This window comes from Prionailurus viverrinus, chromosome B1 (assembly GCF_022837055.1).
Source record: "Prionailurus viverrinus isolate Anna chromosome B1, UM_Priviv_1.0, whole genome shotgun sequence".
NCBI classification, from domain to species: Eukaryota; Metazoa; Chordata; class Mammalia; order Carnivora; family Felidae; genus Prionailurus; species Prionailurus viverrinus.
This window is the reverse complement of record NC_062564.1, coordinates 104,430,630-104,457,336: the sequence shown is the minus strand read 5'-3', so window position 1 is coordinate 104,457,336 and position 26,707 is coordinate 104,430,630. Positions and strand designations below refer to the sequence as shown.

At 36.3% G+C, this 26,707-nt stretch overlaps 1 long non-coding RNA gene across 2 annotated transcripts; it reads left to right on the top strand.

Annotated features, from left to right (window-relative positions):
• The first annotated feature begins 825 nt into the window (after positions 1 to 825).
• Positions 826 to 26,209, top strand: LOC125164444 (uncharacterized). 2 transcript variants are annotated; one of them, XR_007151766.1, is made up of 6 exons: positions 826 to 997; positions 16,518 to 16,634; positions 17,403 to 17,503; positions 20,906 to 20,951; positions 25,634 to 25,736; positions 26,113 to 26,209. It is a non-coding gene; the product is annotated as an uncharacterized LOC125164444 (long non-coding RNA). The 2 variants fall into 2 exon arrangements; XR_007151767.1 differs by lacking the exon at positions 826 to 997 and adding an exon at positions 15,321 to 15,580.
• Positions 26,210 to 26,707: the final 498 nt, after the last annotated feature.

The following is a 26,707-nucleotide window of genomic DNA, read 5'->3' as shown; positions in this document are numbered from 1 at the left end:
CTCTTGTGTTATTTCCCAAAGGGTTTAACTGTCTTGCAAATGTCATATAACTAGTAAGTGGCAGAGAATGGATCTAATATAATAATATATATTATATATATATATATATACACACACACACACATTTATATATATATACACACACATATATATGTAGAATATATATAGTATATAATGTAATTTATATATGTATAGTATATATATACATATATATGTGTGTGTGTGTGTGTGTGTATATATATATATATGTTCTATAAGAGTTACTAGCTCACAGATCTAGAGTAAGCATTTATTAGACATAAGTTTTAAGTTTCATTATTTATTAGCCACTTCTGCCCTTCCCCTTAGAATAGATCATCTATCTATCTGTCTATATATCAGTCAAGATTTATCTTTAGTCTAAAGGCTCATAAATGATTTGACAAGGTAGCCTCTTGTGTCTCCCAGCTTTATTCCCTCCCCTCACATTTGTGATATTAAAAGGTCTTTTCTGATTAATAAACAGGAAGAAAAAAGAAAAGTTTTGTTTTCTAGCTTCTAAGTTATCTCATTGGAAGATGTCTTCAGCATCTACATTTTATTGTATTTTCAGTTTCTTGACTAAATGTGTTTATTCTAACTTCAAGGTTAGTAATTATAGTAGTGAAACCCTCTTACTCTTTGACTTCTGACTTTAATTGGGCTTACTTTTAAACAAAAATCAACATGTATATCTTTTTCATTCCATACAGTAATTATGGACACTATTTTTAATCTTTAACGGAATCACTGTGTTATATGGCTATTTGCTAATAAACCTTTTTTTCCCCCTGGGAATAGGGGCTGATTCAACTATATTTCCAAAAGAGACCAATGATTGATTCAGCTTCTGGCCCCATTGGATACTTGAACAGCGGATGAGAAAATTTCTATTCTCTTCCGGATTCTAGCCAGAAACAGGATCTCTGTCTGACCTCCAGCCTGGAGCCTTCCTGGTCACCTTGGTTAAAATCTAACTGTAAGTGCTGACAGAATTATATAACAGTTGCTAAAGCTATGTGAACTTATGGACTAACAAGTCATTTGTCATATATTGGAGATACGTGGGAGCCTCAGCACCAAGGGGAAAGGCAGGAGCCCTTCGTCCTGTGAACCATGACCCAGACACTGGTTGGGTTTCTTACAGTCACGAATATTGAATAAGTCTCTGTAGAAGCCTGAGCCTTCTGCTCAGTTCCAGGTGGACAGTTTTTTGTTTTTGTTTTTTAAAGTTTATTATCCTTGAGAGACAGAGAGAGAAGACAGAGTGCAAACAGGGGAGGGGCAGAGAGAGAGAGAGAGAGAGACACAGAATCCAGAGCAGGCTCCAGGCTCTGAGCTGTCAGCACAGAGCCCAATGCGGGGCTTGAACTCACAGATCACAAGATCATGACCTGAGCTGAAGTTGGACACTTAACCGACTGAGCCACCCAGGGGCCCCTCCAGGTGGACGGTCTTATCCCTTTGAGGGATAAAAGCATTTGGTAATTTCTCAGTGATAATCTTAGCATTTTATGGTGGGGAAAGTGCCAAGACTCTTTAGATTTACTATACACTATTGTTGCAAAATGTTGTATATTCTTTTTCTTTCAGGATAATTTCTCTCTTTCTCAGAGACCCCATTTAGTTCATTTCTGGAAAGTCAGAAAGTACTTCTGAGGAATGATTTTATTAGAAAGGCAAACCATTTGATCATACCTCTAAAGATCATGGCAGAAGAGGGGATATTACTTTCAGAGCGAAGGACAGTATATAAATGAACTCACCCACATTAGATAGGACATTTTTTAAATTAATTAATTAATTTATTTTTAAAGGTTTATTTATTTATTTTGACAGAGAGAGTGAGTGAGCATGTGTGTATGAGCGGGGGAAGGGCAGAGGGAGGGAGAGAGTCCCAAGCAGACTCCTCACTGTCAGTGCAGAGTCTGACTCAGGGCTCAATCTCACAAACTGAGATTATGACCTGAACACAGACCAAGAGTCTGTCGCTTAACTGACTGAGCCCACTCAAGAGCCCCTAGATAGAACATTTTATTTCATTATTTTTCAAATATCAGATTGCTATTCCTGACAAGTTTCTATGTCAAATGTGTAAGTAATTAGCCAAATATTAGAGCCTCAGAGAGTCAAAGAAATTATGTGGATCAAAAGAATTAAGACTGGGAACATATTAGAATTAAAAAAAAAATTTTTTTTAACGTTTATTTGTTTTTGAGACAGAGAGAGACAGAGCATGAACAGGGGAGGGGCAGAGAGAGAGGGAAACACAGAATCTGAAACGGGCTCCAGGCTCTGAGCTGTCAGCACAGAGCCCGACATGGGGCTTGAACCCATGGACCGCGAGATCGTGACCTGAGCTGAAGTCAGACGCTCAACTGACTGAGCCACCCAGGTGCCCCAAGACTGGGAACGTATTAGAATTTTAATGGTGATGACACAACAGCAGTTGCTGATTTGAGCTTCAATTACTGGATGCTACTGCTCTTCATGTAAGCAGCATAGCTGGTTTGAAGTGGGCTCAAGACCCAGGTCATTTGGGTTTGAATTCCAGCAGTGCCATCTGAGAGCTGTGTATCTTGGATAAGTTACTTAGCCTTGCCGTGACTCAGTTTCCCATATTTAAAAAGGGGTAGTGGGGTGCCTGGGTGGCTCAGTCGGTTGAGCTTCTGACTTCGGCCCTGGTCATGATCTCGCAGTTGACGAGTTTGAGCCCCGTGTCGGGCTCTGTGCTGACAGTTCAGAGCTTGGAGCCTGCTTCTGTTCTGTGTCTCCCTCTCTCTCTGCCCCTCCCCTGCCCATGGTCTGTCTCTCTTTGTCTCAAAAATAAAGACAAACATTAAAAAGGGGTAGCAATAGTACCAACTTCAGAAGAAATATTATAAAGATTAAATTAGTTATCAGTAAGTACTTAGCACTAATCTTACACAAAATAAATGTGTAAATGTTTGTTAGGTTGTACCATATTATCAGTCTATTTACAATGTTTATAGGTCTACTGTGTTCAGAGATACTGTACTACCGGATGGTCCTGGCCTACAAGGTATGTTTAGTCAGAAAAAAAAAAAAATGATGCCATTCAGTATAGAAAAGTGGAAGCTGGATATATGATCTTAAAGATAGTGATGTAAAAGTTTAAACTTTAATTTTAACTAGAAAATTTGAAGTGGTTACTTTAAAAAAAATTTTTTTTTTCAACGTTTATTTATTTTTGGGACAGAGAGAGACAGAGCATGAACGGGGGAAGGGCAGAGAGAGAGGGAGACACAGAATCAGAAACAGGCTCCAGGCTCTGAGCCATTAGCCCAGAGCCTGACGCGGGGCTCGAACTTACGGACTGCGAGATCGTGACCTGGCTGAAGTCGGATGCTCAACCGACTGCGCCACCCAGGCGCCCCTGAAGTGGTTACTTTTTTAAAAAATGGTTATTTATTTATTTTGAGAGCTAGAGCTAGAGAGAGAGAGAGAGAGAGAGAGAGAGAGCGTGAGCATGCAAAAAGGGGAGGGGCAGAGAGAAAGGGAGAGAGAAATCCACGGCAGGCTCCATCTCATGAACTGTGAGGTCATGACCTGAACCGAAATCAAGAGCCAGACAGACACTCAATGGACTGTGTCACCCAGGCATCCCTAAAGAGGTTACTTTTTATTGTTAACTCTCTAAGGACATAAACTACCCATATATAATAATTCACAGGACATAACAGAGAATTAGATACAATGGTAGAAACCAAGTAATACTTACTTTTAAAAATAAATTAAAATTTACTCATGTAGATATCAAGCTACTATATTTTATCTTACAGTAAACCCAGCCCTTGGAGTACAGACATGACCCTTGAGTCTCACATATCTCCATTTGCTGAATTACTCGTGTAAAATTCTTGCTATAGTTCATGTTATGGGGGACTTGTTAAAAACTAAAAACAAAAAGCTACATTTACACTGTCTACAAGGAATAAAATGTAAAAAATTTATTCATAAGTCACATTTAAATAATCTATGTTTGTAAAAAAATGTCTTAAGAATTATATCCTACTTGGGCGCCTGGGTGGCTCAGTGGGTTGAGCTTCTGACTTTGGCTCAGGTCATGATCTCACTGTTCATGAGTTTGAGCCCTGCATTAGGCTCTGTGCTGACAGCTCGGAGCCTGGAGTCTGCTTCAGATTTTGTGTCTCCCTCTCTCTCTGACCCCTTACCCCCCCCCACGCCCCCGTTCATGCTCTCTCTCTGTCTCAAAAATAAATAAACATTAATTTTTTTAAAAAAGAATTGTATCCTACCAAGCTTCAGTATAAGCAATTGCATATTCACTTAACTAACAGCAATAAAATGAAAAGGGGAAAATTTCAAGATGGTTTAAAAAGACAAAGTAAATTTAAAATGGAAGCAAATTACTCTCAGGAATCACACTTAAATGTTCTACATTAGTAAAGTATTACCCGAATCATACTTCTATCAAGCTTTCATTCGAGTAGTAGTGTAATCACTCAACAGAAATGAAGCTAAAAGAGAAAGTGCAAATTTTCTTTAGAAAAGTTTTGTTAGAAAGGAATTTTGCTGTAGTTCAGGATCTTCAGAAGTAGGCTCAGTAGAGGGCTGGATGCTTCCAGGATGTGGGAGAGAGGAAATATTTCAGTGCTTAGTGTAGAGACATTTTTTATGTTAATGGAAGATGTGTTAAGCCAGGGGCATCTCTCAATGATGAGTATTCTTCTGGATGTTCATACTTACTTGGCATGAACTGTCCCCTGGAATTGTCCTTCAACATCTGAATGGAGGATGAAATAGAGGAAGAAAGGCTGAACTTGAATCAGGTGTCATCTTTAGTGTCCTTTCTACCGGATTCCGTTTTTGAAAATGCATGATCCTATGGTGTTAACAAAAGAAGGCATAGTAAATTTTTAAGTCTGCTGGTCCAGAGAGAGTCTTCTAAGTTCAACAGGATAAATTATAGATCTCTCTTGTAGAGAAATTATTGGAAACATATAGTGACTTGATGCAGGGAACATTCCATGATTTTGATCACATGGTGATGACATTTGGTCCACAGAGGATACATTTAGATACTTTATCCCTCAGCCATCACAGATTAATGCTCCCACTTTCTTGGTGATCTGATAATCCATATGACTTGGTGGTCCTCTCAGAACTTTGACATATGTGCCACTTTAAACATTGGGCATAAGAAGCCCTTTTCATCTAAAAGATTAAATTTAAGCTCTGCTTTATTGAATTTTCTCCCCTTGTCATATGCATTTTCTTTTCTTAATTCGTTGAGTTTTCTCTTGGCCAATAAAGTTTTGACCGATTATTATGAGCTTTATCCCTCATGGGAAATCATTTGGCTTTAATAAGAACAAATACTTCTTTTTGCTTTTTCTGTAAGAATTTTTGCTTGTTTTCTGAAGGTGTGCAGCTGTTCACAATTATGGTTGATTGTTTCATCTGTTTTGGACAGTTTCTCTTCTGTCATTAAATGGTAAATTCCCTATTAAATGAATATTCCAGTGTATTTTATTTCATTTTTTCAATGAAGGTCAGAAATGACTAAGTTTTTGTTGAAGATTTCAAATATCACTTTCAAACTGTGTATTTTCTGTCTTCAATGAAATCAATTTTAACTTTTAAAATTCTCAGTTTGGAAAATTTTATTTTGATATGTTAATTCTTTATGTATAATAGAAACATGTTTGAGGAGGTGAAAGTGTAGAAGAAAATAATTTCAGTAAATGCTGATTTTTCAAAGAAAAACTTTGAGGTTTTAGAGATTTGAAAAATTAGCTTTATTTTTAGCATGAAGACCTTTCAAGTAAGTATAGCTGAAGATACTTTCTCAAACACAAACAAGGCTTAGATAATTTTTGCAATGTCTGCTGGTATAAAATATTGACTGTGGTTATTAAGATATTTTTAACATCACAGTGAGAGTTAAATATGTGACTTTATCTTCCTGTCTTTGACACCTGTAGGAAATGAATGAATTTCCTTTTTGGTATTTGTAATATGAAATATACCTGCCATTGCACTGAGGTCACAAAGTCACCAACTTAAGTCCCTAGTTTCTCCTTCCTATTTTGCTAAGTGGTTGTTAGGGTATCAATCTCAAATGACTTAAGTTTATATGCCTTTGTGAAATAGCTCTGTGAATGTGTGTATTTGGGGAAAGGCTTTAATAGCTTTTTATTGATCTTACTGTCAGTTGATCTGCTTGTTCTGACAAATAGTGGCAGTATTATTATTTATTGCTAAATCTGCCATGAGAACCCAAATAGTACTGCTTATCAGAGCTTAGAATTGCCATAAGATTAACTTGTTTCTCTTCAAATATGATGAAAGATGGCAACAATAAAACACTCTTGTAAAATGACCCTTTTTCTACTGTATTTCATTATGGGAAAGAAAAATTTTAAAGGCATTTTTCAAAATCCTATAACATATTTCACCTAAATAAATCCCTCCATTCAAAGATATGTATATACAGCATATGTATTTATGTAAAAACAGCATTTTTGTTTATGTCTGTGTATACAATGTCCTTACCTCTTTTCATTATAGGATAGAATGCAAATCTAGGAAATCCTCTCAAAGGAGATTATCTTTTAACATATTTGAGTCAATTTTAAGAAAATAAACCACAAAACTTGATTAAATTACCAACTTTATTTGATTTTGTTTATTTTTAATGAATTCTTTTGTGATTTTTGGCTGGCTAAAATTCAGGCTACATACTGTACCTTTTGGAACATACCCATCAACAAATTGCAAACTTCTGTAACTTCTACCATTTTGGAATTATCTTCTTTTGTTAAACTTTTTACAAAATCATCCCCCCAAATCAAGACAATATCATCTAACATGGACTCCATATAACTTTTCACTTATATTTGTTAGTGCAAATAGATCTGGGAACAAATAGATTCCCAGTGTAAACTTAAGTATTTTTATTAAAAACTTGTGTTTCTGTTAGTTTGAGGTCTTGTCTGTTTACTCACCACTATTTTCCCAGACTCTGGAGTAAAATATATGAGTAGAAGAAGAAGAAATACTAGATTTTCATAAAAGCATAGGAAAGGGTGGGTGTTGAGTTGTCACTGTCATTGGCAGCATCGACATAAGCATCTATTGTTGAGCTATATTTTATACTTACTATATGCCTTTATGTATAAGATGGTCCGTATAAAAAACATATGGGGTATGAAAACAAAGACTCTTAGAATGTATCTATCTTATTGATGAGGAGCTTAACAGATGGCATAATTAGGCCAGGACTTCTGAGCTGTGATTCAGCACACTTTTCATTTTACTGCCTCTCAATAGACACCTTCTCTAGTCATTGATCATATGAAGCATAACATGTACAATTTTTCCAGGGAGAGATGTTGTTGACCTTCTGCTTATGGTATATTCCAATATGTAATCATCCCCATTGATCAATAATTCACTTTATAATTTAATCAGATTATTGGACTGAAATTTAAGTCCATTTCTCCACAAGGGGGCTCATGCATGACAGTGAGTTATCTTTTCTACATAATAACTCTCTATATACTTAAAACATTTAAAAATAATTTCTTAGCCTTTTCATCTCTTTTCCAAGCTTCTGTAATATTTTTTGTAGGACATTCATCACTTTCTTGTAATAATTTTTATTTCATTCAATTAGCTATCTTTTGCTTCTCAGTTCTACTCTACATTCAGTTTTTGTATCTCCAATCTACTTAATATACTTCTTTCAAACTCCATTTGGTACTATTCCATATTCCATAGCATGCAGAAATACATCCTTAGCCTAGTGTTCAAAACCTTCAATGATCTAATTCAACCTACTATTGCAACCTTATTTTTCTCGATTCTACTGATAACTTTTGTATAGTTGAGCTTCAGCCTGAACTAGGATGGACTTGGAGAGTTGTGTTTTATCATAATAATCAGAGTCTCAAATGATATGGTGAATATTGTTTTATTCCATAGACTCCCTGAAAAGAGTCTCAGATACCTCTGGATAGTCTTTGTAGCATACGTCAAAAAAACATTAACATATTGAGTAAGAGCTTAAGCCCTTTCCCACTGTCTATGTGTGCAGACAAATTTTCTTTCCTTCCTAACTTTAGGATCCTGGGAAAGTTATTAAACTTATGCTTCAGTGTGCTCTTCTCTAAAATGGAATTAATAATAGTATCTATTTCTTAGAGATGTTTTGAGGATTAAATAAATCGATGCTGGTTTGCAATTACAATAGTGCCTACCACAGGAAATAGTTACCTTTGTGATGAGGAAAATGCTTTTTTCTCTATTCCTGGTTTTCAATGTCTTTTTTAAAAGTTTATTTATTTATTTTGAAAGAGAGAGAGAGAACACATGGGGGAGAGGCAGAGAGAGAGGGAGAGAGAGAGAGAACACATGGGGGAGAGGCAGAGAGAGAGAGAGAGAGAGAGAGAGAGAGAGAGAGAATACCAAGTAGGCTCCTGTACTCCACTGTGAGCCTGATGTGGGGCTCAATACCACGACCATGAGATTATGACCTGAGAGGAAATCAAGAGTCAGATGCTTAACCTACTGAGTCACCCAGGTGCCCTTTCAATGTCCTTTCTTATCCAAATTAATATGTATTTGTTTTAAAGAGAGAAAAGTATGGAATATCTTTTAGTTTGATCAAGTCTTTTGGCAGTGTTAATCCTTTGATATTAATTTAAATATAGCTAAAGTATCCATAGGAATTTCAATGGATACCTGAGAAAAATAAGAGCAAGTTCTAAACGTGTTTTTAGCCTATAAAGTTAGCCTATAAAGTTGTATTCGTTCCACTGATAGGCATCAACCATCTCTTTCCTTCAGCAACCTGCCAGCTTAATACTTCCCTTCTCACTAGGCTAAGAGGCTGAAAACAAGTCTAGAATGAATGAATTCATTCATTTATCACAACCTATTGTGTATATGCCAGGCATTCTGCTGAGCTCTGGTATGCAATCTTATAATCTAGTGGAAAAGGATGTACATTAAACCAGTCAACAATAAAACAGTATGATTAAAAAATGTGAGAAGATTTTGAAATACTCTTTCCATTGCTTTTTATGTTTTGGATATTACTGTTGTTAACCGAGATGTAATTGACATATAACATTATGTTAGTGACAGGTGTACAACATAATGATTTATCATATATATATATTGTAAAATGGTCACCACAATAAGTCTTGTTGACATCCATCACCTTATATAGTTACAATTTTTTTCTTGGGATGACAGCCTTTAAGATCTACTCTTTTAGCAACTTTCAAATATATACTATAGTATTATTAACTCCAGTCACTACACTGTGTATTATATTCTAGAAATTATTTATTTTAATTTTATAATTAGAAATTTCTCTGTATCTATAAACTCTGGTTTTTGTTTTTTAAATTTCACATGTAAAAGATGTCATCTGTTATTTGTCTTTCTTTGTCTGACTTATTATTAGGATAATACCCTCAAATTCTATCCACATTGTTGCAGATGGCAGGATTTCCTTCTTTTTATGGCTGTGTATTCCATCACACACATAAACACACACACACACACACACACACACACACACACACACACACACCCATGCACATTTACATACACTACATCCTCTTTTGGATATTTTCAGTAAGAAATCATTGTGAGGAAAGGGGAAGCCATGGAAAGAGCACGAGTTGATCTGGGTTCTGGTTTGAATAAAATATTAATATTTCAGTTTTAGTTTTCTTAACTGCAAAAGTAGGCAATTATCTAAAATCCCAGAACTATTATTCTCTTTGTTATTCTAAGAGTATATTTTTACATCAATTGTTACATGTTTGAATGATGGAATTATTCTATTGCAGCATTTATTTCATTATATTCTTTCTTTTGACCTATCAACCCATGAGACTACTAGTATATTTTTAATGTTTATTTATTTTGAGAGAGAGAGACAGAGTATGAGCAGGGGAGGGACAGAGAGAGAGGGAGACACAATCTAAAGCAGGCTCCAGGCTCTGAGCTTTCAGCACAGAGCCCCACGTGGGGCTCGAACTCAAGAACTGCGAGATCATGACCTGAGTCCAAGTGGGACGCCTAGCAACTGAGCCACCCAGGTGGCCCAAGAGACTATTGGTATTTTGATGGCAGGTTCCTGAGCCCTCTTCATCATGTGTTCCCAGTATACTCGGTGCATGTTCTATTTAATATTGAATGTACTTTTAAGCTATATTTGCTGTGGCAAATATCCCAAAACAGCTTTTCATTTTATTTCTTGGTATGTTCCATTGAAACACAGAGCTGAAACTATTTTTCTGGGTACAATGGCAACAATAATCAGTGTTTTTACAAAGGTTAAATTTTAAGGAATAAGGGTTACTACACACTGGTTGGACTTTTCACACTCGGGACAATGGTCACAAGTTTTTAATTTTACTTGTGTCCAGCAGATGGCACCAGTGCCTCAAAGAAAAGTCTCGGCTGAGGAAAAACAATGGTATCAGATTATGCACGCATTTAAAACTAAGCAGATGTCAAAAAATCCAAGAGACTGTTACACAAATATTCAGACCTATACAGTGAAATACGAAATGAAATAGTTGAGGAAGTGTTTATCTTTTGAAAAAGTTTCTCCAAGTTTTCAGCTTGTAATTCATGGCAGTTACTCTTGGAGAAAAAAGACTAGATAGAAAGAAACAAATGGAAACTGGTGGTTATTTCTGCAGAAAAGGCCCCACCAAGGTCAGGGCGTTTTCTAAGATGCTTTTGGCTATATCTTGTTTGCAAAATTTATGAAAATAATCACAAAAGCAATGAAGAGTATTTAATTTCTCCTTTTCATGAGTTGTCCCTTATTTTGGTTACACTTCAGCAGCTCACCAATTGTTTACAACTATGAAAGGGAGGGGCACACTAGGTACTGGTGAAAACTAGAGAAGGAAAGCAAAGACGCACCGGTACTTCCAAAATTTAACCCGAGAAAATTAATGTTCGAAGTCTTCTTGGCGTTGAAAGCTTTGATTCCTAATTAAAACATCCTCCTTCCTGAATATTGCTACGTTCCTTTTCCCAATGGGATGATCCACAGTTTTCCTTTTCTTTAACCTCTGAAATGAACAAATGTTTACTCACAATTTCTTGAAATGTTATGTAATTTTGTTGTAATTTTATTTTTTAAATCCCCTACTGCCTTTCTTTTTTATTATGTGAAACTAGACTAAGATACTAATTTTATATATCTTTTAACTGTAACAGACTCATCATTTCTGATATTCAATTGTCCAAATTGAATGGGTTTTATTAGGTGGATTAAAATCAACAACTCTTATAAAATAAAACATGATTCCCTAATATACTATGAGTATGTGATAGCATATTGTATTAATATATTATAATAACTATTCTTTATTCAATTAGGTCAAATTAATGATTGGGGGAAGCACATAAACATTTCATTTGCTTCTATATTGACCCTTAATATAGCATGCTTTCAATGAAATAGAAAGTAAAAAATATGAGTGGAGATGATACAAATTTGTTAGTTTTAAAATTCAACAATTTAAGAATGGTGTTCAAAGAATGAAATAGATTTCTCTGTTCTCAAAAGTGTAGTTCAGGGTGACTTCCCTAACATTTTTGAGAGATCACTCTTTTCCTCACCTTGACTCTGTGACTGACTCAGTGACTCAGACATTTCCCACTTCTGTCTGGTGTCATCATCTTGAGTAAATAAAGAACAGAGAGAAGGAAGATCAAGAATGAGGACCTCAGTGTAGGACAAAGAACCATACAACCATATACTGAAAATTTAGTCAAAATAGATGAGTCGATATAGTCATCAGTGTGCAACATGTGGTTACAGACATTAGTTGTCTTTAGTTACTTCGTAGTCATCAGGAAAAGAATTTACTGGTGATAGGTGTTTTAAAGCAACTCATTCTCTATTTTGATGTTATGTTCTCTCTCAGACTCATCCATATAGGCATATATGCTTTATATTTTACTTGGAATCTTAGTCTTCTCTGTGGATTTTTTTCGGCTTTGATTTCTTATGAAAATAGACATACAATCATGAGTTCAGTGTTTTAAAGAATCAGGATGGAACTCATAGAAAATGAACTTTTCTGTACTCTGCCTTACACTATTCTCTGTGTGTTCAATGGTAGTGTGGAAAATTTGAGGTTTCAGTGGGTCTGCTACATGTAAGTAGTTACCTAGAGGTGGAGTGGTTACAGAAAGAAGTGGGATGCTTAGGAGGGGCTAGAAGTAGCATTGGGAAATGTGGGTAGAATCTGTACAAATTTTGTGGGCTAGATAGAATTCTGGTGGTTGGAATGTTTTTTCAAACTGTTTTCAAAGTTAATTTATATTGTTTCTGGGAGTAAATTCTACCCCTGTTACATATCTTACCATCTTAAAAATGTCTTAAAAATTATTTTTCTTCCTTCCACTGTCACTGATCTATTAAGACGTGACAGCAAGGTTTTTATGATGTTGCTAAAAATGTGGTAACAATGCAAACTCAAATTGTTTTTCAACTTCTATTTTTAAAAGAAAGCCAGTTATTTCAAGACAGAGCACCTACCGTAAAATAATATTTAAAAAAAGAAGCCCTTACCATCTGGGGTATGATACATTTGCACGACAATCTTGGGCAGTAAATAAAAATCTGGTCCATTTAAAAGTATCTTTGCTCAGGCGCATCCTATCAAACAGGGCTGTTTTATAGTCTACCTTGTATTTCACTGCTTGCGAACTCTGTAAGCAAACAGAATTTGTTCACAGGGTGAAACACATATTTATGGTCCTGAATAAACTGTTCAGATTCAAAAACTATTTGTGTGACAGTGCTAGACACAGGGATTCTGCAGCCCAATGGGATGTTTGTAGACCACATTTGCATATCAATGCGCAGACCCCTTTTAGGAATACTGCTGCTTCATGACAATGCTGTTGTCTGAGGTCTGGGGGAAAGAAAACCCATAAAAGTTTGGACTCACTTTTCAATGCCCTCGATTCTTTTCTTGTGCTTTGGAAAACTGTGAAACAGGGTCACCAAGTTCCATTCTCCATAGTTTTATTATGTTTTCAATGAAGCGATTGAACCTGCACAGAACCCAGACAGACAGACATCACAAGGCCACTTTGTGGAAAGGCAGCTTCTTTAGAACCTTGAAGCTAAAGCTTGTCTTCCGTGTTTATGGATTTGGGGCCAGTGCTCTGTTCCTTCAGTTTAAAGAACCAAAGGGAACCAAAACCCTGAAGCAAAATACTTAGAACCCTTTTGCCTGGAGAAAAAATATTAAATAAAGGTGTTTTTGTTTGTTTGTTTGTTTGTTTGTTTTTAAGCTACTGAGAATCCAACCTAAGAACATACAGTTGTTTGAAAGCCAGGCCATGGATGTGGAGGGGATTTTATAAGGTGACGTCATTTTCTACCTGGCTGACATCTTAATGGCTGTCAGTCCTAATCTTTGAAATGGAATCAAACAGAGCCTGTTCATAGTTTTGCTGAAGTTTCATTTAGAGAAAGAATTTCTTATTTTTTATTTTTGTCTGACAGTCCTTTGGTCTTCCTGAAGGAAATTTTAGCAGAAAGTCTTACCTTATATATTCATACTCTAGTCGAGTTAGTGTATTGCAAAGCTCTAAAGAAGCGATGATAAAAAGAAAGACATGTTTTTGTACTACTGCTTTTACCCACTAATTCATATTTGAAAACATTTTGTGAGTGTGAATGCTAGGATAGCAGATGTCAGGCTGAGCAGGATTTCTTCTTTACAGTTTGACTTGTGATATATTTAACACACAACTACACTGTATTGTGTAGTCTAAAATATCCTTTTTTCAAACCCACACCACTTTAACTATGATGCATGTAGTTTTGCCCTGTGATTTTGTCATTAATTCGCTTTTTCTATGTAATACGGAATATTTTTCCTGAATATTCTTTTGTAGTTGTCTCAAGAATGATTTATACTTCATAAAATTGTGTTGAACATAGGTAGTGGTGTGTTACAATATTTCAATTGCTTTGTCCAGAGCTCTGAACAATTTCCTGAGTCACCTCCTATTACCTATCTTACTACTTCTTCTCAGCTTCAAAGGAAGAAAACCAAAAATCTGTTTGATAAAAGAATTTTCACCTGCTGTAACTATGTAGGTAACTCCAAAAATGATCATTTTGACCCAGATTTCTGTTTCAGTAGCTACACTGTCCGTTTGATATTTCCATTGGTTGTACATATCACAGACTTGGTAAGTCTAAAACTAAATGCTATAGATTGTTTTCCTGTGGTGTTTTTATCATCCTATGTCCAAAATCCTTTGACACTCTTCTCTTCAAAAGAGTGTGTTCTGAACTTAATAATTGCCTCTGATGAATAGAATGTGTCAGAAGTGCCATGTGTAACTTCTAAGGCTAGGTCATAAATGACTTGGCTGCTTCCACTTTGCTCCCTCTTAGGTCACTCATGCAGGGAAAAGCAAGCATATTGTAAGGACAGTCTCCACAGTCCATGTGGAGGGCAACTGAGGGCTTTTAGTCACAGCCAGCAACAATGTGCCAGCCGTGTGTGTGTGTGTGTGTGTGTGGATCTTGGAAGTGGATTGCTTGTGTGTAGCTTGGAAGGAGATCTTCTGGCTTTTAGATGGTAGTCAGCCTTTAGATGGTAGTCCTCTCTGACATCTGTCTGACGCAAGCACATGAGAGACCCTGAGCCAGCACCACCAAACTAAATTGTTCCAGAATTCCTAGCTTACAAAAATGATCTCAGATTGTAAATATTGTTATTGCATATCACAGAGTGTTGGGGTCATTGTTTGTGCAGCAATTGTTAGCTATTCTGCCACTCTTCTGACATTCACTTCTTCTCCTATATCTGAAGAATGTTTTAAGTCTCATGGTTTCTTACTTTGATGTGATTTTGGTGTCTGTCCCTTCTTTGAAATTTGATTGTCGTGTTACCCCCATTTAGCTCAGACTATCACTTCCCAGATGGCTGCAGTGTTAACCTTTTAACCAGTCTCCCTGATTCCCTTTTTTCAGTCTCTGTAGTGGACCTATAAATTATTTTTCTCTGAAACACATGGATGCCATACATTTCTTCTGCTCAAAAAAACCTAGAATTTTTCCATTTGCTTTCCAGATAAAACCTTGTTTTTGTTACCGTGGTATATTAGATTCTTGTTCAGAAGTATTCACACCTCCTCCCTTGACTTTGCTCTGATCTCACCCTAGACTTGTTTTGACCTCATGCTGGGCAGAGAGTACTTGTGACCCCTTGATGTTTGACTTGGACATGTGACTTACTTTGGCAATAGAATCATGGCAGACACAATGCAAATAGAAGCATGGAACGCACTTAGGTTACTGGGTTTGCCTAATTGCGTTTCTGCCACTCCCATGAGAGGCACATCGTCCACCTAGACTGCTGATCCAGGGAAGATGAGAAATGTGGAGCATATGTGAGCCCAGCACAGAGCAGAGCCCCACCCTGCCAGATCTGCAGCTTGAAGCAGAGCTACCTACCTGTGCCCACTCCAGATCAGCCAACACTCACCCAACCCAGTGAGAGTAAGTAATTGTTTCAAGCCACTGAGGTTTTGCAGTGGTTTATTATGCAAGAAGCTCTATTACCCTAACTCCATCTCATCTTTTCAAACGGATCATTTGTTTCTGTTAATACCCCCTGTCTGTTTCATTTCCTAAACATACTTGCCCATTCCTGTTGACACAGCTTTTCCATTTTTTCGCATATCCTTTAAGGTCTTTTAAATGATGATATTTGTTAATTTACTAATAACTTATTAAGCTGTAGTATTATCACTTCAATGACAGCCTGATAGAAGCAATATTATTTTCATTTTAAAGGTGAGAAAGCTGTGGCTTAAAAAGGTTTCAAAACTTGTCCAAATTCACATGGTAAATAAATCAAGAATGGGATTTAAATTCAGGCCTTTGTGATTCAAATATCAATACTTATCGCTAAGATTCTATTTCTTATTTTAGACACAATGCCTTTCTTTTGACAACTCTGGTCCATAAATTATGCTAACAGTTTTCAATTCCAAATGCACTTAATTTTTCCAGCACTAATCATTTTATTTTTATAATAATTTTGAATGGTTTTTCCTTTAGCATTTTGTAGTTAACATCACACATTACGGTCTTTTGCTCTATTCAATTCTCAAAATGTCTTTTTGAGGAAAGAATGATTATTTTCTCCATGAGGAAAATGAGAATCAGAGGTTGAATAAGTTGTTCCTGGTCATTCAGCTGTATATGGTAGAATTGAAAGAGAGCGATTATGGCTGAGTTAAGAGTCCCCCACCAAATTCAAATGTTGAAGCCCTAATCCTCAATGTGATGGTATTTGGAGATGAGGCCTTCCATGAGGTAATAGTTAAAGTTAAGTGGGTTCATAAGGGGGGGGCCCTAAACCCATAGGACTGGTGTCCTTATAAGAAGAGGAGGAGACACCTGAGCTCGCTCACTCTCTTTGTGCACACAGAAGAAAGGCCATATGAAAACACAACGGAAAGACAGCTGTCTACAAGCCAACAAGAGAGGTCTCATTAGAAACCAACCCTGAAGTCACTCTGATCTTGCACTGCTAGCCTCGGGAACTGTAAGCAAATAAATTTCTGTTGTTCGAGCCATCCAGTCTGCGGTATTTTGTTTTGGTAGCCCTAACAGCTTAATACAAGGTTTAAAGTTTTCACTCCTAACGTCTCCATCCTTAGCTTCTTACATTTACTCTACATTATTTTAATCATTAGCTCTCTGAAAACAGTGAAATAGTTTTGTATTCTCTACCATTTTTATTTGTATAGTACATCCTTAAATATTTCCTAGGCTCAGAGCAGATTTAAAAGTGGAAGGGGTCTAAGATGTCAACCTGTCCTCTCATGTAAAGCTGAACAGCTTAGATCCAATGAATTCCTAAGACTTGGCCAGAATGGCCCTGCAGTTAGTGAAGAGCAGAGAATGGAATCTAGGACCCACCTCCAGCCCCTGAGATGCAATGTTTTGATTACTTCACCAGTAGATAGGGAAATTGAATGCATTATCATCTCACTGCTATTATCATCTTTAATTTTTATTAATATTGTATGATGGAACCCAAACTCTACAGAAACTGAGCAATTGAAATTAAATCCTAATTAGAGTAAGAAAAACTCATACCACATGATACACCAAAAAGGACATAGAAATCCAGGATTCTCAAGGAATGTGACAAAGCAAACATATTTAGCAAACATATTCTTTTGTTTCTTATTGATTTGTTAAGTGAAAAATTTTAAAGTGTTACATTTGCGTGTGTGAGAGTGAAAAACAAAAGCATGTTTATGTGGTTAATCTAATTGCACGTAATATCCTTGTTTTTATTTTCCAGAAGAGAAACCCAAACACAGCGGCCCAAGGATATGTCAGAGGCATATACTTATGTTTTCCCATCTATCAAATCAGGCTGTCCAGGTGGTTTGCTGCTCTGTGGTAGGTACAAAATGTGTAAATGACTGGCGTTGGAACAGAAATCATCAAAACCCCTGTAAAAATGATGAGAGGATCTTTTGCTATTATCAAGAGCTATTTTAAATACTAAATCAAAAGGATGCCAACTAGTGGCCTTGTTGATAGTCTCAGTAGAGAAGGAAATGATTAAATTAACATGAAGCTTCAAATCCATTCCCACTTGGTAGAGAGGTCTGAAATTGATCATCACGGTGGCATGTGAAGACTTGCACAGGTGCAGTTGGGGTGCCTTTGTTTAATGGATAAACAACATTCACAAGTTGATAGTGCAGTCTCTTATTTTTACTCAGTTATGCATCCAAAATTTAGATCAATAAGTTAAATCACTACATTTCAGCCTTTCTTTCTAATTCAAAGATGAGGGTTGAATCACGTTCATATGCAAAACCACTAGAAAGGTGGCTTGGTGCAATAGAAGGGGCTGGAAGGAGACACAGGTCATTGGGATCCAACCTCTTGCATTCCCTTGATGCATTCTGTGTCCCTAAAGGGTTCCTTAGCCGTATGGAATCTATTTTCCTTGTCTGTACAATGTGCACAATGAAGCCCTTGCTTACTACAGAGCTGTGTGGTGAAAATCGGGTCTAAGAATACCATTTACATTTGTATGATCTTTTGAAGCTCATGAAATCCTTCCTGTCTGCTTTTTTTTTTCTCATAATTTATTTTTCCCATTTCAGTGATAGAGAGGCTCAGAGGTTTTATGTGCTTAAGGTAAGGAATTAAGAATAGAGACTCTTTGTCCTTGTCATTTAATAGTGCTCTCTGGCTAAATGTGCAAATGAGCACTAGGTATGTAAAGAAGAAATATTAGGCCATGACAGCTCTAATTTTCATAAATTAAAAAAAATTTAATGTTTTATTTTATTTTTGAGAGGGACAGACACACAGCATGAGTGGGGGAGAGGCAGAGAGAGAGGGAGACACAGAATCTGAAGCAAGCTCCAGACTCCCAGCTGTCAGCACAGAGCCTGACGTGGGACTCCAGCTCACACACCGCGAGATCATGACCTGAGCTGAAGTAGGACACCTTGCCACCCAGGTGCCCTGACAGCTCTAATTTTTAAAATAGTCTGTTGACAATCTAAATAATAACATTAGGCTTAATTTTAAGAACGTATAATATAACTTATTTTATTTTTTTTACTTACCCCAGTTTTGATTGAGTAGGTTACTGAATTTACATGTTTCATTTTCCACATGGATAAGATGGGCATACAAATATGTAACAAATGAAATGTTGTGATAATTAAAGGAAAGGTATGAAATGATGTAAATGCTTAGAACTTAGGATATGTTAAGGATTCAATAAACACAATCATCTTTATTGTTGAAATTGGATAAAGAAAAATTACATGTGTATGGGATGGATTTTAACCCTGGGAAACCACTTGTTACTGAATAACTCCTTTCTGGTAGTTACATGAAATTGCCTTTACATTCCTGTGACTGCTTTGCTGTGAAGACAGCCCTGAGTAGGGGATGGTGGTAACTTGCTGGACTGTGTCCAGAGGTGAGGGTCCTGATTGCCATTTTGTCACTGATTTTTTTAACCTGCTCACTTTCTTATCATAGCCTTGATTTCTTTGTATATCAAATAAAAACACATAATTTTGTGCTTGCCTTACTTAAGATTTATGCACTGATTCATTCACTTGCAAAACAAAGGGGCAATGTGCTAGAAGTTAAAGAGAGAAAGATTAAAAAGAGATAATCCTTGACATCACACATTTTAAAATCTAGTAAAGGAAGTTAAATCTGTAAAGTGAAAATTATAGGAAAGTGTCCTATATATTCAAGAATTGAGATATGTGCAAATGTAGCAGTGAAATAGAAGTAGGAGTAGGGATGACTTTTTTTCAGTAAGATGGTATGGAGATATCTTTAGAGTTGGTTTCTGAGAAAGGAAACATTTTGAATTGAGTCTTAAAGGACAGGGATGGAAGGAAAGATTTATAGACAAAAGGGCCAGTATGCAAAACTTTACAGAAACTTATAACTCAAGATGTGTAATTTTAGGATTCTGCACAGATGTATTTATAATGATTTCCTAAAAATTCACCAAACCAAATTCAGAAGTTAAAAATAAATTAGGGAGATCAGAACGAAGAAACAGGGGACTTGAGATAAAGTTCAGAGTGATTACTTAATTGTTTTTATTTTTTGTTTTTTGAATTCTCTATTGAAGAAAATGTCCACTGGATTTCTGATATTTTTCCTAAGATACACTTAAAACTATGATCATAATAACCAATGACTTAATAAAAAAGACCTGTTGGGTGATATAGATGTTTAAAAATTAGCAAAATACACTTTGTCATATAGCAGTTTGCAGCCTGACTGGGGAGAGAAGATATTTGCATTTAAATACACAAACCACACATGCACACATGTACACACACACATGAATTTACTGAATACCAAATAATCATTAATAAGAACAAGTGCTTTTTAGGGTTTGCAAGAGGCATAATCAGCAAAATCTTCCTGATGGAGATGGGCTGTATGCTGGGTATTTGAAGAATAGGGTTCATTTCAGTTTCAGTAAAAGGGAGGAGAGAACAGAGGAGAGCCCATTCCACAGGGATGGAAAGTGCAATGTATAAAGTATTTTGATTTGGTCAGAAAATATGTTTGTACAAGAGTAGTGGGAGAGTTGTCATGTTATGTATCAGTGATCTTTAAATGCTTCACTAGTAATTCAGACATTTTCTTGTAAATAGTGGGAAATCATGATAGGTGAGTATATGAACTCATCAATGGTAGGTTCTTTTTAAAAATCAATTCTTGGGTGCTCCTATACGTGTATAAGGAACACTCTATTATGGGGCACCTAGGTGGCTCAGTCGGTAAAGTGTCAGACTTTAACTCAGGTCATGATCTTGATCTCATGGTCCATGAGTTCGAGCCCTGTATTAGGCTCTGTGCTGACAGCTCAGAGCCTGGAGCCTGCTTTGGATTCTGTGTGTCCCTTTCTCTCTGCATCTCCTCTGCCTACGCTCTGTTTTTCTCTCTCTCAAAAATGAATAAACATTAAAAAAAATTTTTTTAAAAAGAAACACTATATTATAATAAATCTTTCAAGAACCTATTCACTGTTAACTCTAGCAAAAGTGTTATATATTTAAATACTACTGGTGACTGATTCACAAAGATTTGATAGTATAATCAGGTTTTTATACTTTTTTAAGGCACCAGATCAATGATGTCAGTGTTTATTACATGTTCTGCACTTAAATCATGGTGAAAACTTCCTGGCATAATTGGTTGTTGAGGTGGACAAAATTAAATAGTATATAAGCAACCTTATATATCGTCAATGTATATCATTAATTCATTGTATGTCCCCATCATTTCAACTAGGTGCTGAGGATTCAGAGATGAATCAGGCTTGACCTCAAAGACACAGGTATTTGGATATAAAATAAAAACAAGATACAAGATAGATATACTGGGTTCATGGATGAAGGAATGAGGGAATGGCTGTTCTACCATGTTGTGTTGTTCATGACTTCACTATGGTTGGAATAATGACTGAGTCATCTGCTGTTACTTGTCCTTATGCCCAGACACACTGGACAAAGTACACATCCCTCTACCCCCTACCCCTAGCCCATCATTTTGAGGTGGCTGTTGATACTGGCTGGCCTCCAAACTTATCTATTTGCAATAGGTAGGGAGTGCTTCATTCTGTCATCTCAGCATAGCAAAATCTTAACCATTTTTCAATATGCTACATATTTGTGCACACTACTGAGGATCTTTGCCATGAAATCTCTCCACCTCAAGGTAGTGTCCCCTAAAGGAAAGGGTGACAATAGCTGTAGAAAAATTTAGAGGACTCCAAAGAGTAGAGAGAGAAGTTGGAAAAGGACTTTCCCACTTCCTACTGGGAATCCTAGGAGGCAGCTCAGTGTGTCTAAGCAGAGAGGGCTGGGATGGCCCAAGTCTACCATGCCATGGCAGGGGTATGAAAGAGGCCTAGGAGTAGGAATGAGGACGATAATAAGTGCAGGACTGCTGAGGGAGAGCATGCGGGAATTTTTGATATCCCAGCAAATGCCAATGAGCTATGATGCCATTGACCAAAAACTACAAAACTAAGCTTGTAACAATTAAAACATTTTTTTTCATGTTTAATTTTTGAGAGGGAGAAAGAGGGAGAGGGACAGAGTATGAACAGGGGAGGGGAGAGAGAGAGGGAGACACAGAATCTGAATCAGGCTCCAGGTTCTGAGCTGTAAGCGCAGAGCCCAACGTGGGGCTTGAACTCTTGAACCGCGAGGTCATGACCTGAGCCAAAGTTGGACACCCAACCAACCTACTGAGCTACCCAGGCTCCTCAAGCTCGTAACAATTTTTTAAATGTGTTCCTGAATATGTAGTTACAATGAAAACATTGTAACTGCTATAGAGATCATGGGATCAAATGTCTTTTCCCTCTGTCTCCTCTATTAAGAAATGATCTCTGTCCTCTGTGTGTCTACTCCTTGTTTAAATCATTCCCATGACACTTTTTAGGGGAGATTATGATTGAGTAACTAATGTACTTGTTGTGTTTTCTTTATGAGATTGAAATCTTGTTGATTCATGTCACATTTATCTTGTTATATTCCAATCCCTTGTAGGGGCTAACACAGGGTCTTGCGTTTCTCACGTAGTAGGTACTTTGTATATAATATGTTATGAAATTAACTGAATTGTGAAGAAAATACCATTTAATTTGTATTCCAAAAAAGACCCTTTCATACACTGCATTGTAGGACAAAGTAGCATCGTATAGTTTTTTCTCACACATGTGGATGAGTTCTCACATAAACAAGACGTTTAACCAAAGGAACAGAAATACTAGCAAAATTCTGTCAGTTATATAATGATAGTTTTGCAGATAATTTATCCTGAGTTCTGTGAAGCAAATGATACAGTCTTGTGTCTCCAAATAGTTATTCATTATGTCTTCAGAATGGAACTTTTAGGGCGCCTGAGTGATTCAGTCAGTTCAGCATCTGACTTGGGCTCAGGCCATGATCTCTGTTTTTTAGTTTGAGCCCCACATGGGGCTGTCTGCTGTCAGTGCAGAGCCTGCTTCGGATCCTCTGGTCCCCACCCTCTGTCTCTGCCTCTCCCATACTTGTGTTCTGTCTCTCTCAAAAGATAGAAAAAAATAAATTAACAAAAAAAAAATGTAAAAGAATGCCACTTTCTTTATCCGTCTTTATAGAAGTACTAATGGTGGGGCATCATTTTAGAGAATATGTAACTTTCCTGGAAGATTCAGATTTCCACTTACAAAAAAATTGTGTATGAAAAAACCCTGGCTGTGATTTCTAAATAAACATCAAGAAAATGAACAGAGAAACTTTAGTATGAAACCTGTAACTCGAAGAATATTCTTCTTATCCTGATCCTGGCTTCACTATGGGTTGTTGGACTAGTATTTGTCTTTCTTCTGTGATTTTTTATTTTATGCCATTCTCATAAAAATTGATATTGTCTGATTTATTAATTTCTGGTGTGAGACTCAAAAAAAACCTTTGAACTATATTTAAGTTTTATTTTTCTATTTTTTTTTTTTAGAGAGAGAGAGAGAGAGGAGAGAGAGCATGAGTTGGGGAGAGGGGCAGAAGGAGAGGAAGAGAGAGAATCTTAAGCAGGCTCCACACCTCACGCAAAGCGCAATGGGGCTCCATCCCATAACCATAAGATCATGACCTGAGCCGAAATCAAGAGTCGGACGCTTAAATGACTGAGCCACCCAGGCGCCCCTATTTAAGCTTTCATTATATTGGTTACCAACATCTCCATGAATCTATATGAGACTGTCCCACAAGTCAACTTACCTCATATGGAAAAGATGAAATGGTGATTTATGTGTATAGCAAAATGTTAAAATAGTGTCTTTTTTTGTAATTAAGGTAACTATAACTATGAGGATATGATTATGAAATAAATACTGGGAGTCTACTTGAGAAAATAGAAAACACTCACTCTATTAAAAATAATTTTTATATGTCTCAATTTGTGAAACATTCATGATAAACATGAAATCCAAATTGCATTTTTACAATAAATTTGTTACTTTGAGAAGAAGTATCTTTGTTTCTAACTAAGGTATATGACATACCTAAACTTTTATGTTCTAGGACTGAAAGTATTACAGTTTGACATTTTAATATACATTTATACATTTTACATAAATATAGACATTTATAGAAATACAAATGTATCTCATATTTCTACCTATACATATGTCTATATATTTATATTTCTTCTCTAAAGTATTTGTATTTTCAACCCACCTCACACTTTAGAGGTAGTGATAGTTAACTCCTTCAAAAACAAAAACAAGCAAATAGAACAACAGCACAACCCCCTCTAGTCTAAGAATGCGTGGGCCATTTATATACTTATCTTTGAAGGCTCTCTGAACATGAATTCCACAGCATTACGGTAAGCAAGACAAATACTTTGGATGCCAGCAAATGTCTTTGCAGTGGTCTTACAAATTTATATCCCCATTAATACAAATATACTGGGAGTAGAATATATTTTAATTTCATTTAGGATGATGGCTATATTTCTCATAGCTAATGGTAAGATATCATCACTATTAGGATTTGAAGTCCACAAAAGAGAATATATAGTTCTTCAGTGACCAAATGTGATTTTCATAAATCGAATTTAGTAGTTGATATGATTAATCCTGCAAGTAAAAGGAGCCAGAAAAGAAGAAAGCAAGAACACCTTACTTCTTTTGAACTACATTTCACTCCACAAATACTGATATCAAACAAAGAGTAGAGAGTCATGTGAAAAAATTGTAAAGAGTAATTCAACACAGGAACTTGCATAGAATTATTTCCCATGAACTAATCACAGTCTTCATTAATGTAAATGAAATCTATTTTAGCTTCAAGGAATGTCATTGATTTTTTTAAGGAATCTAAAAGAATAAAGAATGAATGTATAAGAATAGTAAAATGATGGTAATGTGTAATAATTATACACCTACCTAATTGCACAATATAGTACAAAGTGTAATCAGTACTGTGAAGAGCAATCTAGTAATCATTAAAAATTCTTAGGTGTTCCCCTCCTAGTCCAGTGATACAAAGCAAGTGTTGTGCATTTTATACTCATATCAGTCATCACTTCAAAATTGATTTTGTCTTTAGTGAATACAAAAAATGGCTGTTTTTGATTTCAAATAATCTTTAAATGTGAAAATGCTTTGGTATTATGTACATATGATGTACTTAAATGACAAGCCTGATACTTTTTGTTTTCTTATGTACAAACTGTAATGTCCTGAGAGTAAAATCCTTCATTAGCTGATAGGTCTATTTTTGGTGATATATCCTAGAGATATGCTAATTCCAGAAAAAGGATAAGGAGACAAGAATCTTAATCACTAAATCACAAAATCTTTTCTAGAGTTGAATGACCTCCAGATGCTATCTTTAGCCTTGTAAACTAATGTAAACATGCTTCAACAATAGATTTTTCTTCCCTTTAATGAAGTCACTTTTACCTGTTAGTGGTCTACAAATAGCAAACTAAATAAAATAATGTCTCTGTTTTGTACCCTGATAGCACTAAAAATGAACAGCAGCCTCTTTGCTAAGCTCGTCTAGTATATCTCCAACTTTGTAGGCATATTTCATTTAAATGATTCCTTGTCTTCCATGAACATGCACATTCAGTGTTGGGCTTTGTCAGCACTTCTCACACTTTCACGTGCATATGAATCACTTGAGGATCTTAGTAAAACACAGTTTCTGACTCAGTAGTGCTGGGGTAAGGCCCGAGGGTCCATATTTCTGATAAACCTCAGGTGAGCCAATGCTGCTGGCCCACTGAGCTGCACTGTGTTTGCCAGGCAGGGTCTGTGTGATGTATTGTCACTGTTTCTCTTGAATTAAATGAAAGTTTGAGGGAAGAAACCTAACCTATCTTTATCTTTCCCCACAAGGGCCAAGCACAGCACTAGGCATCTAGTGGGTTCTCAATAAATCTATGTTGCTTACTAGAAGATACATCAAGAGTAAAGACTCATTGTTCTCTGGTGACCTAAGTTTTGTTTTCTCTCAGAACGCGTAAACAAGGGACCCCCTTTTCAACTTATAATTTGATCTGGATTCAACTCAGAGTAGCAAATTGAAATTATAAGGCTGCATTAGAAGTCACAGAACTGGTATGACAACTTTACAATTGGTTCTTTTCACTTCTCCCCTGCTTTCCTTGTCTACCTGGAATATATTCTAGGACTGGTGCCCTCTTCAACTCATGGATATAAAAGCACTGCATGGCTCCAAATACCAAAGTCATAAGCCTCTTTAAGGGAAAGTAAGGGGGAAACAGGAGGCTGAAGATAATGCCTTGAAAGTTTCTTTAATTTGAAAGCTTCAATATTCATCCACAGTTATACATGCATTGCTTTGACCTTCTTCTAAGATGCGAAATTGTTCTTGAGGCAATTTATCTATAGTACTTCTAAGTTGAAATTGCTCCCAAGCATTTTTGGGTACTGAAGAAGTCACAGGTGTGTGCCTATTTTGTTTTGCTCCTAGATCACTAGGCATCCATTTTCAAGACTGTATGATGAAGCCATCTTGTGGGACACCTGGGCAACTTGACTTCCCTGTGTGATGGGTAGGTAACTCTGCTTAACATGTAAACAGTGTTTTACATACTCTGTGCTTAGGAATCATCGTTGGTTTGATTTTTTTTTCCCTCTAGCATTCCATATAAGCAATGGCTTAGTTAAATGAGAGGAATCATTGAAAATATATTAGCATCAAGTCTAAATATAAAGAGATTAAATGACATTCCCAAGGTCAACACACTGTTCATTGACAAATATGCGCTGGGTCTCCGCTCTGAAACCCCAAGTTCCTTTACCAATTTAGTTCATTCGTTCTTTCTACTCATCATATTTTCCAGGAAGTAGTGAAGAGCAATAAAACTCTTGAAAATGACAAATGTATTTTACTGTCAGACCTAGAAAAACAAGGGCTATACTGTTAAAAACATTACAACTTATAACAGACTTTAAAATTGACTTCTAGCTATGTTTAGAACCCTAAGGAGATAATGGCAAGTCATTCTTCTTTGGAAATATGTCATCATTAAGGGATAGAAAACAGTTCTCCATTCTAAAGAATA